Raw genomic sequence first — 13,453 nt, 5'->3', positions numbered from 1 at the left:
AACTGTGCCCTGTCCCCAGAGGTGGAGTCTACAGAGACAGGCAGGTTTCCTTGAGCTGCTGTGAGCTCCACCCAGTTCGAGCTTCCCAGTGGCTTTGTTTACCTACTTAAGCCTCGGCAATGGCAGGCGCCCCTCCCCCAGCCTCGCTGCTGCCTTGCGGTTAGATCGCCGCAGACTGCTGTGTTAGCAATGAGGGAGGCTCTGTGGGCATGGGACCCTCCCGGCCAGGTGTGGGATATATTCTCCTGGTGTGCCCGTTTGCTTAAAGCTCAGTATTGGGGTGGGAGTTACCCGATTTTCCAGGTGTTGTGTGTCTCAGTTCCCCTGGCTAGGAAAAGGGATTCCCTTCCCCCTTGCACTTCCCAGGTGAGGTGATGCCTCGCCCTGCTTCAGCTCTCGCTGGTCAGGCTGCAGCAGCTGACCAGCACCGATTGTCCGGCACTCCCCAGTGAGATGACCCCAGTACCTCAGTTGAAAATGCAGAAATCACCGGTCTTCTGTGTCGCTTGCGCTGGGAGTTGGAGACTGGAGCTGTTCCTATTCGGCCATCTTGCTCTGCGCCCCCCCATATGCTGTTCTTTATCAATAAAAACAGAAGTAATGTTTCTTCTATTTTTGCTGAAAGTTTTCTAGCTTTTCACTAGAAAAGGGATCAAATATTCAGAATTAGATTTTTTTTTGCTTACCTTTAAAAAATTTTAACATATAAAGCATGTCTTAATCTATTGTGACTACCCATTAAAAATTAATTTCATTAATCTATTTTAATTTGAGGCATTTTGAGATTACTTTAAAAATATAAATGAGAGAATTAAATAAAGTATAATCTATGTCTTATTACATTATGGATAATAAATTTCACCTTGTCTAGGTAGTTTCTTTCCTTTATCCATATATTTATTTCTAGCAGCATTGTTACTCATGTGTCTTGCATTATTTATAAGCTTTCTATTCGCATCTTTTATCTGTTTGAATAATTTTTTAGAACTTTTAATGTCAGTAATCATATTCACAAAGGTTTGGTCATTTTACTAATTCTGGATTATATTTATAGACATTTTGGTCTATAGTGATTATTTTCATTTAGTAAGTGTTAACAAAGATAGGAAAATGCTTGTAAATAATAATGACAACAGTAACAATAACAATTAACACCTAAACTATATATGTGTTGAATACCAGCTTAAATTGCTGAAAGTAATTGAGGTAGAAATTTGCTTTTAAAATAAACCATTACGTCAATTCCTAGAAACAGGTGTTAATTAAAACCATTGTTTTCTTGATTTGAGGTACAATATGTGATGGCTTCTCCTTAAATTACATAAATGGGAACACTTGCAGTGCAGAGGTAACTACCCTTCACCTGGTTGGTTATGTTCTCTGTTTTAATGGAATGAAAAGAGACTTTCTTGTTCCTGATGTGATGGATATAGAATGGTATTAATTTTTATCATTTTTTCTGAGGCTTCAACATCATATCTCCTAAATCACTGAATTGAAGCATAAACTCTTGTTTATTAAACACCAGAAACTGCCAATTGTATAAATGATCTTCTATTGTTTATCTTATGGAAGTTGATATTTTTAAAATGTAGGTAGGGACATTCTGCAAATATCTATTATTTCTCAAAACTAAACTTGTTTAGAATTTACGTAAATTATACGCACTGATACCAGTTCAGTTTTTGTTTAGAATTTACTTAAATTATATGCATTTATATTCTTTTGTTTAGAATTTACTTAAATTATATGCATTGATACCAAAGTTAATTTGAGTTACATTTTACTAAAGTAATTTTTGTGGCTTTTGTGAAGCAGTTTACATTAGTATATGATTTACACTAGACAAAATGGGTGAATGTCAAAAGGGAAAGGGTTAGAAAGGGGAAGATCACTTTGTACTAGTTTCAAGTATCAAAAGCCAGAAGTGATTTCTGTAAAAACAAAATAATAATAATTATGCTCTTATAGCATAACAACAAATAGTATTATTAAAAAAAATTATCACTAATTGAGGGATTAGTATGTGGCAGGCGCTGTTGTTAAGTGCTTTACTTGTGTTAAGTCATTTAGTGCTCCTGATAACTTTCTTTTAGGTAGGTTCCATTTGTAGTTCCTTTTAAAGATGAGAAAACAGGCGTAGAGATTGAGTCCTACATATATACATGAGGTTATAATTCATATATAAGATGTTACAGCTAATGAGGGACAGGGCCAGATATTGAATCCCCTACAGTCTAGTTCCATTTATCACAAGTTTCATTTGGTGTAAAGAATCAATTAAAAATATATAAAACTGTTGTAGCTGAATTATTAAAGCTTGAATAACATGAAAAGGTCACTTATTAAATTTTAGAAGAGAATAAAGTTAAAATAATGTATTTTAGAGTCCTAGATATATTAAAGTAAAAATAACTCAGATATCTTTATTGAGACTTTTTTTCTATTTAGAAAATTTACTCTTCTATATAAGAATAAACTCAATGAAGTATTGGCTAAATATTTTACTTCAAAACACTTTTTGGAGAAAGGCTTCTTGTTTTCATAATTCTTGCAACCTGTTATTAATTTTCTTTTATCAAGCTCTAAAAACAACAAGAACTTCTTGTGTTTTATTTTGTAGAGCAGTGTGTGGTAAGGTCAAGACATAAACTTAGGGACTATTTAGAATTATATGGGAAATTTTAGATGCTTGATAAAATCCAGAAATAGAAAGTAGGTATCACAGTGCAGATATTTCATGATACACAGAACTATGTGCTCTGTTAATTGCCTGGCAGTGTAACTGCCATATTTTAATTCACTGAATTAAAATTAGTAAATATTAAACTTAAAATGAAAGGTTATTGTGAAAGCAACTTATGGTATCTTGTTTAGAAGTTTCTCTTTATTAAACATGCTTGAAAACAGTAACTATGTCTATTTTTCATGGTCTGACTATAAACTCCAATTTAGTCACATAATTAAATTGTCAAATGAATTCCTTAAGTTGGGTTTTGAGAGACAGTGAGTGAGAATAAACATGATGGGAAAGGTAGAAATTTACTGTAATTATTGGTCTGATTAAAATAATTATATCTCATATTTGTACTTGAAGTGTTTCACATCTGATGCAACATTTTTTTTCATCATAATAGCTCTAAGAAGCACGTAGGAAGCCGATATGATCTATGTTTTGCTGAAAAGAAAAATGAAGTTATGAAGAAATGAACTGACTTAATTAAGGACAGGCAGGTATTTGGAATAAGAAGCAGAACTAGACCTCAGACTTCCACTCCTTTCCAGAGACTTTCCAAATGACTGTACCTTTCAAAGGTGATTGACAAGTTCTTAAAATGTTCAAATTAGATATTTTAATGTACATATTTATACCATAAGTCTGTTTCAAACTAGGAGAATTGATTCATTCTATAATAAGCTATCTATTTACTACAGACTATCTTTGTTACAGATATTCTATAGGGAAAATTGAACTGTCTCAGCTACATACATGTCATTTAAAATCAGCAGTCATATGAAACAAAGCAATGGCTATCAGTTAAATAAAAGAGTAAAAAACAAAGGAATTTTACAAATACAATTTAAATGATTTTTTTCAAGCTTTTGTTATTATGTATCAAGTTGTATTCCTAAGATAAAATTAATTATTATTAATTTATAGGGGATCAAAAGGGTTATTCTCTGTTTTTAATAAGTTGTTTATCTTGTGTGTACATGTGTGGCATAAGTACAAAAATTTATAACCTTCTCTTAGTAATCATACAAACTAGATGACCCAGAAAAAAATTCTGTTTCATGGTATGCAAATACAAATTTGTGCCTTATTTTGAGGTATGCTTTTGTTAGTTTCTATTATTTGTTATTAGGGTTCTTTAGAAGTTGTGTTTTGTCTTTTAGTCCATCATAAAAGGAAGATGGCAGTGGAAATCTTTTCTAGAGAAACTGCACTAGCAGGGACTGGAATGGGTAACTACACATATTTTTACAGTTACAACTCTAAGAATCCCTCCTTTTTCTCACCATCATCAGTTCTAATACTCATTAGTTAGCCCTTCTGAGCTTGGCAATGTGTGCTAAGCTACATGGGTTATGCAGTACTCATAACCTGCTGCCTGTGATGTTAATATCTTTAAGCATTTGTCAAGAATATACCCTTTTTTGTAACATTTATTTCAAGTTTATCAACATTAAAACAGTCCTGACATTAATTATGGCAGTATATATTTGTAGATTCTGTGTAAGCTGAATTGTGAATTTAGGATGATGATCCCAGACAAAAAAAAACAAAAAAACAAAAAAAAACTTGGTAAAATTCACTTTAGTTTCCTCTGCCCCACCTCCATCCCCATCCTATGTTCCAGTCTCCTCTACATTAGGATCCCATGTCTCCGCAAGCCTTTCTTCCGTCCTAGTGCCTTCTAACGAGGTCTCATGTGTCCTGGGCTGTGCAGCCCTAGGCCCACTGGGCCCTTTCCCACAGTGCCCTTGCTTTCCCCACACTACAACTGAAATGGACTTGCTTTGGATCTGATCATTAAGGGACCAGGCCTCTCAAGGCTTCAATTCAGTTTATGCAATGAACTAACTTTTCACTGCACCATAACATTCGATATACCTCCAGCTTCCATGTTTACGTATGGAGAGATTGAGGCTTAGAGAGGTGAAGTGGGGGATAGGAGAAGGCAGGAACCCTACTCTGACTCCTATGAAGAGAAATAACATTTCCTAGAAATACTGGTGCCATGGGGAAATTTTCTGTTCTGTTTCCACTTCCCTCTTCCTCTCCCAATGATTAAAAATGAAGAGAGAAATAGAATGTTGGCTAAAATATAATTAAAATACAAAATAATATTACATTTTAAAATTAAAACAAGAACCACATTATAGAAAGAGCAGAGGCATATTCACTGTAAAGCTAGTGAAACTTAAACTCCAGCCACCTCATTGGTACAGTCCCCTTCCAAGTCCTTACCATTGTGCTCACACAGTCAAGATGTTTTTGTAAGTTTTCTAAGGATGATATTTTATCTGCAGTTTTTAACAAAGCTTCCATAACTTGTATTAGCTTCAGGCCTCACAAAACCCTGGATCCATTCTATTTATGGTTAATATTGAGTTTAGTTAACATAATTTTTAATGTTGAGGAAGTTACCAAACTTTTTAAAGTCTCAGTTTCTTTGTGTCTGAAATGAGAAGAATAATAATAATGCTTGCTCAGATGCATGTAGGTTTGTGGGGTTGTAAAAGAAAGACAGCAGGGAGAAGGGGACAAGAGGAAGGAAGAAGGATAGAAAGGGACGGAGAGAGAATGTGAAAGTATGTTTTGAGCTGCAAAGCAATATACATGACCAAAATACAAAGTGATCTTAATGAAATATTTCTGCAGCATGTGACCTACTCCTCTCTTCTTAGCATATTACCCATCGTTTTACTTTTTAATTGATGATTTAGGATTGCTCTGTTGAGCACATGAAATGGGTAGACTAATTCTCCCTTTAATGTGCATTGTTCTACAAGTATGAGAAAAATAAACCCCAATTTGTTTAAGTCACTGTGGGTTTTGTGCTGTTGGTTGGTTGGCTTTTCAGTTTTGACGTAGTTAAAATAATCTAAATGATGCTGAATTTGGGAAGGAATTTGGGAACTCTGCGTACGAAGAATTATTTTCCAAATCCTGTTAAACATTTTCATGCTGGACCAAATTTTTCTTACTCTTTCTTCTAACAGAACATTTGCAGCACGTGGTCTGCTTTCTGGGGGGCAGGGTGGGACAGTTTGACACACTTTGATGTTACTGCATCACAAGAGTTACAGCTTTCTGGTTTCCAATATTTGTATCTTTGCTCAAAGCCCCACCTCCTTCAGTAATCCAGTTCTACATTTCAGGTGGCAGCACCCCATTTCTCAAAGTCCTTGGTCTCAAACAGCATTCTAATTAATTTAACCTGAAAGGGGTTTATTGGAAGTTATTAGGTGGCTCACAGAATTTTGGGAGAGCCGTATCAACCGTTTTGGACACTTCAGTCAAAACAAAAACTGAAAATACCAGGGGTTCTAGGGAGCTACTGCTGCCCTCGGCAGGTCGGACACAGCATGCCAGAGTCCACCTCAGTTTTCTCAGAAGAACCACGTGGCTCCACCTCCATGCTCTCCAGAAGACACAAATTCTGTCTCGATGCTTGTTTCTCATCCGAGTCCTGGGCAGATACCTCTGTTTGTCAGAAGCTTCGGCCGTATGCCTGCACTCTAGCTTCAGGAAGATGGGGAAATGTTTTCAGTTCCCAGCTCCTGGAGTACAGTAAGGCAAGCAACAGAGGAGTTAGAATGAGTGCAGAGTGAGCCAGCCTACAGAATTTGCCACAGTGTCTTGCTTCCTTACAGTTCATTGTGGGACTTGGGGCAAGATACTTAACCTCTCTAACTAATCCATGTTCCTAATACATAACATGAGGATTTGGACCCCATGACTTCCAAGAGTTCTTACAGTAATACAATTCTGGGTCTGTACTAGTTAGAATTCTGGCTTCTAGTGATGGAATCCTTACATGACCTTGTGAAATTAAGTAAGTAGAATTTATTGGCTCTCCTAACCTCACTGTGGAAGATCAGGGTGAAGCTGGCTTTGGGGGGTCTGGCCCATCTGGCCTGTCTCCCCTCTCTACTTTCTCTGTGTGTGGACTATAAAAACCAGCTTGTCTTTGAAGCTGGAGAAGCAGCCGCTTATGGTACCAAGGCTCATATCCAAATAGCTCTGCGGTCAGAGAGGAAAAGAGCTCCTCTTTCTCTGAATCAGTTTCTAAGGTTCAGAAGGATGCTTAGCTAAGCTTGGTTTGTGTGCCCAGTCCTGTGGTCGGGGAGTGGAGTTTTTAACTAGAGAAAGGCAGGCAACCAGAGGAGTGTTTTGAGGCAGTCAGCCACCCCAGTCTGTGACCAATGCAGATTCCAAAACGTAGTGTGCCACAATATGTAATGTGGGGTTTATTAATTTGTTTTCAGGCCCTTATGTATAATAATGTTGTGTGGGGCTTAATGGGCAGTAAGACATCATTGCAACCTACATTCAGGGAGCTTAAATCGAATTCTGTAAATAAAAGCAAACACAGTATGGAGTCTTATCTGCAAATAAACTATATAATAATGTTTTCAGGAAATGATCTGGATCCTAAAGCAGATGAATATGGAACCTGAAGGAAGAGACTAGCTTAATATTTTTTTGCCAAGGATTTTGCCCCAAGTCATATACCTAAGCCAACTTATATTTGACTTAAAAGATCACAGGTAAAATCTAAAATTGATTTTTTTTTCCTTAAACTTTTGCTTTTTTATCTTTTTTTTTTTTTTTGGATGTTGACTGTGTTGGTATTTAGAGCCTTTTCCTTTGATAAGTTACGTTACTGTACTGGAATATGTTTTGCTTTAGCAATAAATATGATAATATAGCCTTTTGATCTTATGCTTTATCAACATAGCTTATATAACAGGAAAAAAAATATATTTCCTCCTTGAAATCAAAAAAATAGGTAGCTCACCCTAAAATTTATCTGTACTTTAGTAGCATTTTGCACACTAGGTTATACTTTGTTGGCAATTAGATTGTTGAAAATGTGTGAAAAGTTTCAGCTGATCAAAGTTTCAGCCTTTGGTTCATCATACAAATGTGCTTCTTAGTTTAATAATCTGAAGCACATGCATATTAAGTAGAGAAAACTAATTGCAGTAAATCCTGGAAATAAGCTGGATGTTTCAATAATGTCACATTGTTTTTTCTGAATTTACTTGTAACACTGTTACATAAGGGTTTTATTTTTACATTGTTTTAAGTCTTGTTGGCCTCTGCTTCTCTGATGATTATTAATAACTATGATTTAATTAGATTTTACATTTATATGTCATGTCAAGGCTCTTGAGTGCATTTTATACATTTTTCTACTTGAACAATGTCTATAGATGTAGTGAAATATACATATTCTGTATAGTTATTCTTTCTAGAAATTTGTATTGCAATAGGAAATAACTAATTTATATACCTCAGGGATGATGGAGGATCACTTTTTGCTTTTAAACATTCCAGTAAGTGGAATATAACTTTTAATGAGACCAAAGTCATTTTAATGACTATGTTTTCCAGCATTTTTGTTTCTTTTTCATTTTACAGTAAGTGGTTCTTAAATATAAATGGAAATCTTTCATATTCCATGAAGTTGATCAACAACCTTTGATGAGTGCCAATCTTATATAGGCAGTTGTAGGCTTGGTGCAAATAAAATTAAAAGCCTAGCATTATAATCCAATTGGAAAGTCTGTTGGAAGAGACTGGTTACTGAAGATGAAAAGTATCCTTGTGGAACAAAACAGAAACATTGATAGTGGGAGTCTAATATGTTATAGCAATACACAGCAGAAGCATCCGTTGCAGCCTCGGGTACCAGGGAAGTAATGCTTAAATTGAGAATGGAAAGATTATTAGTAATGACGCTGAGCCTTGTGGAAAGAATCATAGTTAGAGGAAATAACATGTATGAAAGCCCAAAGGTAAAAGAGAGGTTGGCAGCTATAGAGAAACTCAAATAAGTTCACTTCAGCTGCAGCAGAGAGATGGGGTCAAGCAAGAGAGAGGTGTCAGGGAACTGATAACAGAAAAAGCCTGACCTGGGATGAGATTAGTGGCACTAAGCGAAATGGGCAGATTCAAGAGGAGGACCTACTGATGAACAGGTTTCAAGAAACAAGGAAGAGGAAGGGCATCAAGGATTTTTCCAGACACCTTGGGCAAATGGGTGGATGTGGTGCCATGCATGGAGAAATACAGCACAGGAGAAGAAGCAGATTTGGGGGGAGTCTTTGGGACGTTTCAGGATGTCCAGTGGGGAGCTGCTTTGGTGATAAAGACTGAGGAGACACCAGCATAAAAATATTAATTTCATACCAATACCCAAAGGGTTTGCAAAAGAAGAGGAGGCTTAGAAGGATCTGCCAGAGAGGAGAAGAAAAACAAAGAATGCTTTTAAACATTCAAGGAAAGAAAGTCTTTCAAATTGGACTGAATGGGCATCATGCCAAATGCTACAAAGAGGTCAAATAAGATAGAACAAAACAGTTCCCATTGGATTTTGCACTGAGGATGTTGCTGGTGACCGCTTAACAGTTTCAGTCAAGTGGTCAGGGGTGAATCCAGATGCAGCGGGTTGAGAAATGAATGGGAAATAAGGAATTGGAGATAGTGAATGTAGACAATTCTTGTAAGAAGAATGTTAATGAAAGGGAGATAAAGATAAGGCTGTAGCTGGAGGAAGACGGGAAGCCAAGGGACAGTTTCATTTTTGTTTAATATGAGAGAGACCTGAGTGTGTTAAAACACTGGTGATGTGAAATAACTGGAGGAGAGAGGAAGGCTGAAGATACTGAGGGGCTGGGGGAGGGTTGCAATCAATAGAAGGGGGCCTCTGAGAAGGTGGAGAATGATGGGATCCACAGTCCCATCTAAGGGTGCTCTCTTCATTTGTAAAGGGAGGAAAGGGTGAGATCAGTAGCAGTTAGGAGTGCTTTCACTTGCAAATAACAGAAAACCCAGCTACCAATAGTGCCTCACTCAAGCAGATATTCATTTTTCTTGTATGACAAGCAATTTAGGGTAAGCAGTTGTTGACATTGCTTCTGCAAGTTGATGTCAGCACTAAGGGGTTGACATCACTGCATTTGCCTTCATCTTTTCCTTTCAAACTGTGCTCAAGGCAGGAAATGGGGGAAAGGATGGTATTGGCTACACTTGGTCATTTAATCAGGAAAGTGTTTCCAGAGGCCTCTGGGAGACTTGTGCTTGCAGCTTATTGGCCAGTACTGTGTCCCATGGCCACTTGTAACTACAAGGGAGACTGGGAAAGATTTTTTTTTTTTTACCCTCATAGTAGGAGAAGGCAAGAGAGTTAAGACTTGGGAATGACAGATTAGTTAAATGGCAGCATCTAGCATAGAGCAAGTGCAGATAATTTGTAAATTTGGTAGCATGTAGATGAAGGACTTCCCATCTGATATTTCTGTGTCTCTGAAATTGGAAATAAGATAATCTGTGAAGTCAGGAATAGAACTTTTGAGAGTAGTGAAAATAGGAAATGCCCTCTTTGGAGAACTTGAAAAACTGGGGACTGATGAAACAGTGATCTCTGAACTACACTGAGATTTCATTTGCGATTAGAGATTGATCGGGCACATGCCTAGAGAATTATGTGACTTATCAAAGAGTGATGACCAGACAATGAGAATCTTATTCTTCATTTATATCATACTTCTTGTGAATATAAGAATCTTATTCTTCATTTATATTATACTTCTTGTGAATATAAAACATCCTACTGAATGCTTTTGATTTTGAACGGTTTGTATAAAATTCATATTGTAATTTTTTAAAAATGTGTTTATGCTGTATAAATCATTACCTACTTATTTTGTTATAGGTATGTCTCTTATATAAATTTACATATATATTTATGTGGATTTTCCCCACAGCTTTTATTTTGAAAACTTTCAAATATATAGAAAACTTGAAAAAGTAGTACAGGGAACACCCCCCCGTGCCATTCACTGACTTCCACTAATTAACACTTCCTCACATTTTCCTTCCCCTCTTCTTTCTTTCTCTTTCTTTCACACACATCACATACTTTTTTTGAACCATCTAAAACTTTAAGTTGTAGACAATAAGATACCTCAGCCCTACATACTTCTGCATTCATCTGGCAAGAATGAGAACATTCTCCTATGTAACCACAATGCAAGAATTGCACCTAATCAGAATGAACACTAATATAATCCCTAAACTTCAGTGTGTTTAAGTTTTCCACTTGTCCTTGAATTGTCTTTTGACCCAAAGAGTCTGAAGCAGAATACTTCTTTTGTTTTTTTCTTTTTTTTTTGAGACAGAGTCATCACCTAGGCTGGAGTGCAGTGGCACGACCTCGGCTCACTGAAACCTCTGCCTCCTGGATTCAAGCGATTCTCTTGCTTCAGCCTCCCCAGTAGCTGGGACTACAGGTGCACGCCACCACACCTGGCTAATTTTTGTATTTTTAGTAGAGATGGGGTTTCACCACACTGGGGAGGCTAGTCTTGTACCCCTGACCTCAAGTGATTCACCCGACTCAGCCTCCCACAGTGCTGGGATTACAGGCATGAGCCACCACGCTCAGCTAAAGAAGAATATTTGAAAACTACATTTCTTTTTTTATAAATTAATCTAACAGGTTTGAAAGTGCCCTTTAGCAGTAGACTCAATGTTGAAATTTCGTTTCCATTTGTCAAGGCTTTTCCAGTCTTTCTAGATTTTCATTTTAGATGCACACACTAACAGTATCTGCCTGTGGGTATATAACTGAAACCTATATTGGCTTTTCTCTTCAGCAGTATCCTCTTACTTCCCAATTTGATGACCAACCTTTCCATCCTCCACTTTGACTGTGGCTGAGTACTGTGTGACAGATAAAAGATATCTATATTATCTCTTCCACAAACCAATTAAAGCCTCTATTTGAGTAGCTATTATAAACTGTTGCTTTCATTTTAAAATGGTAAATTTAACATACTTTTTATCCAAGTGGATAAAGTAGCTGTTTTATGGGCATATTAGAACTATTAATTAATAAAATAGAACCCAGTGACTGAGATGGAGCTATTTCATATGAAAATTAAATTTACTTTATATAAAATTGAAAATGCTGGTGATTAATGTTCCCTGGATGCAGGATACAGTAGGAAACACTGGGTTTTTCCAAATACAGACATGACTCCTTATCAAGGAACTGGAATTCTGAAACAACAGTGAAATGAACATGTAAATAAAAGACTTGATAAAGAAATGGAGCATGTGCACGGAGATTATTTGCCAAATACAAGAATAAGATTGAAGATATTTAAACAGGCACAAATTTCTTGATGATTTATTTGTCTCTTTTAAATTTTCATACAGATTTAATCTGTTAATAAATTAAAATAGGATGACTGTGATTTGGGTAATTTTACAAGCATTTTCAAAATCGTGCAAAAGTATGAAAAGTTGTCAGATGGGGTGGTGTTTGTTCCTGTTGGACTGCTTTGATGTATGCTGTATTATATGGGACTGGCCATAAGCTTTTGGCCTCTGCAGTTCTCATTAAACTTGAAACTTCTATGTTCACACTCAGCTCCTCGCAGCATCAGCCACAGGAGCCCAAGGTGCACACACTCTCCTAATATGCGTCCCGGTTGTTAACAATGAACTTCTCTGCTGCCAGTGGACTAGTCAGTTTCTAGTGTTTGAATTATTTATAATTTAAAAACTAGAGATATAAAACTACACTGAAACAGACATGTCTCATCATCTTTTCTCGGGGCCTTTTGATGATAAATGCACGCATATGAACTTAGGTTGAAAGATAATTTAGATGCCAGCCAACTGTGGCCAGCACCTGAGCAGCCAAATCTGACTGAATAAAAATATGACTGCACTGATGGGACCTTATTTTAATTTATGACCATGAATCTATGGCCTTTATGGGTCTGACTCTGTAGCTCAAATCCATTCACTCACCTGCAGGACTAGATCACTGTTTCTTACCTCCTTTCTGTTCCCTTTCATGCACTCCCAACTGGTGGTTTTGCATCATATTTCACTAAGAAAATGAAAACAACAGAAGAGAATTTCTTCCTTCTCCCATCATCATCGTATCTACAAACTTACCTGGATCTACATCCGCGTAACTGCTTTCCTCTTTAAGCCCACATTTCTCCATTTTATTTACCTTCACTGACCCGGAGATGAAATTTAGCATTTCTTGCAATTGTGAACCTAGATAGTCAAACCATAGGAATATTAGCTGTAGCTGTGACTGTATCTCCAATTAAAAAATCTACAGATATTTGCATCTCATATCACTTCTTACAGATATCTTGAAATAAGTATGGGCATGACTTCTTTGAAGTAACTGTAGTTACTATGCTCACTGATTGATCTCATTATTTAATGTGTTAATTAAAAGTATGTATTTTACTATAGGGTAACTTTTAAAATATTTTGATGACATATTTTGTTATAATTTGTTTCCTTTTATACCAATTCTAGATACACCAAATATATAAAAATGTTTTATTTTATACATTTAAAATATTATTCAGGCCGGGTGCAGTGGCTCATGCCTGTAATCCCAGCACTTTGGGAGGCCGAGGGGGGTGGATCACGAGGTCAGGAGATCAAGACCATCCTGGCTAACACGGTGAAACCCCATCTCTACTAAAAACAAACAACCAACAACAACAACAAAAAACAATTAGCCAGGTGTGGTGGCGGCCACCTGTAGTCCCAGCTACTCAGGAGGCTGAGGCAGGAGGATGGCGTGAACAGGGAGGCAGAGCTTGCAGTGAGCCAGGATCACACCACTGCACTCCAGCCTGGGCAACACAGTGAGACTCCATCTCAAAAAAAAAA

The 13,453-nt window shown here is 36.8% G+C and overlaps 2 long non-coding RNA genes across 2 annotated transcripts in view; one reads left to right on the top strand and one right to left on the bottom strand.

Annotated features, from left to right (window-relative positions):
• Positions 1-13,453, top strand: part of LOC108529032 (uncharacterized) — an 87,867-nt gene that overhangs the window by 56,146 nt on the left and 18,268 nt on the right. The gene's annotated exons all lie outside the window — the stretch shown is intronic.
• LOC108529033 (uncharacterized) overlaps positions 501-13,453 on the bottom strand; it is a 16,955-nt gene continuing 4,002 nt past the window's right edge. The window contains exons 2-4 of the long non-coding RNA XR_001885385.1: positions 12,710-12,817; positions 6,047-6,288; positions 501-640 (exon numbers count right to left, since the gene is read on the bottom strand). This is a non-coding gene — a long non-coding RNA (uncharacterized LOC108529033). The remainder of the gene's footprint in view (positions 641-6,046; positions 6,289-12,709; positions 12,818-13,453) is intronic.

The sequence above is a fragment of the Rhinopithecus bieti genome, unplaced genomic scaffold (assembly GCF_001698545.2).
Source record: "Rhinopithecus bieti isolate Rb0 unplaced genomic scaffold, ASM169854v2 scaffold_3878, whole genome shotgun sequence".
Classification (NCBI taxonomy): domain Eukaryota; kingdom Metazoa; phylum Chordata; class Mammalia; order Primates; family Cercopithecidae; genus Rhinopithecus; species Rhinopithecus bieti.
Note: the sequence above shows the minus strand (reverse complement) of the source record. Positions and strands in the feature narration are given on the sequence as shown.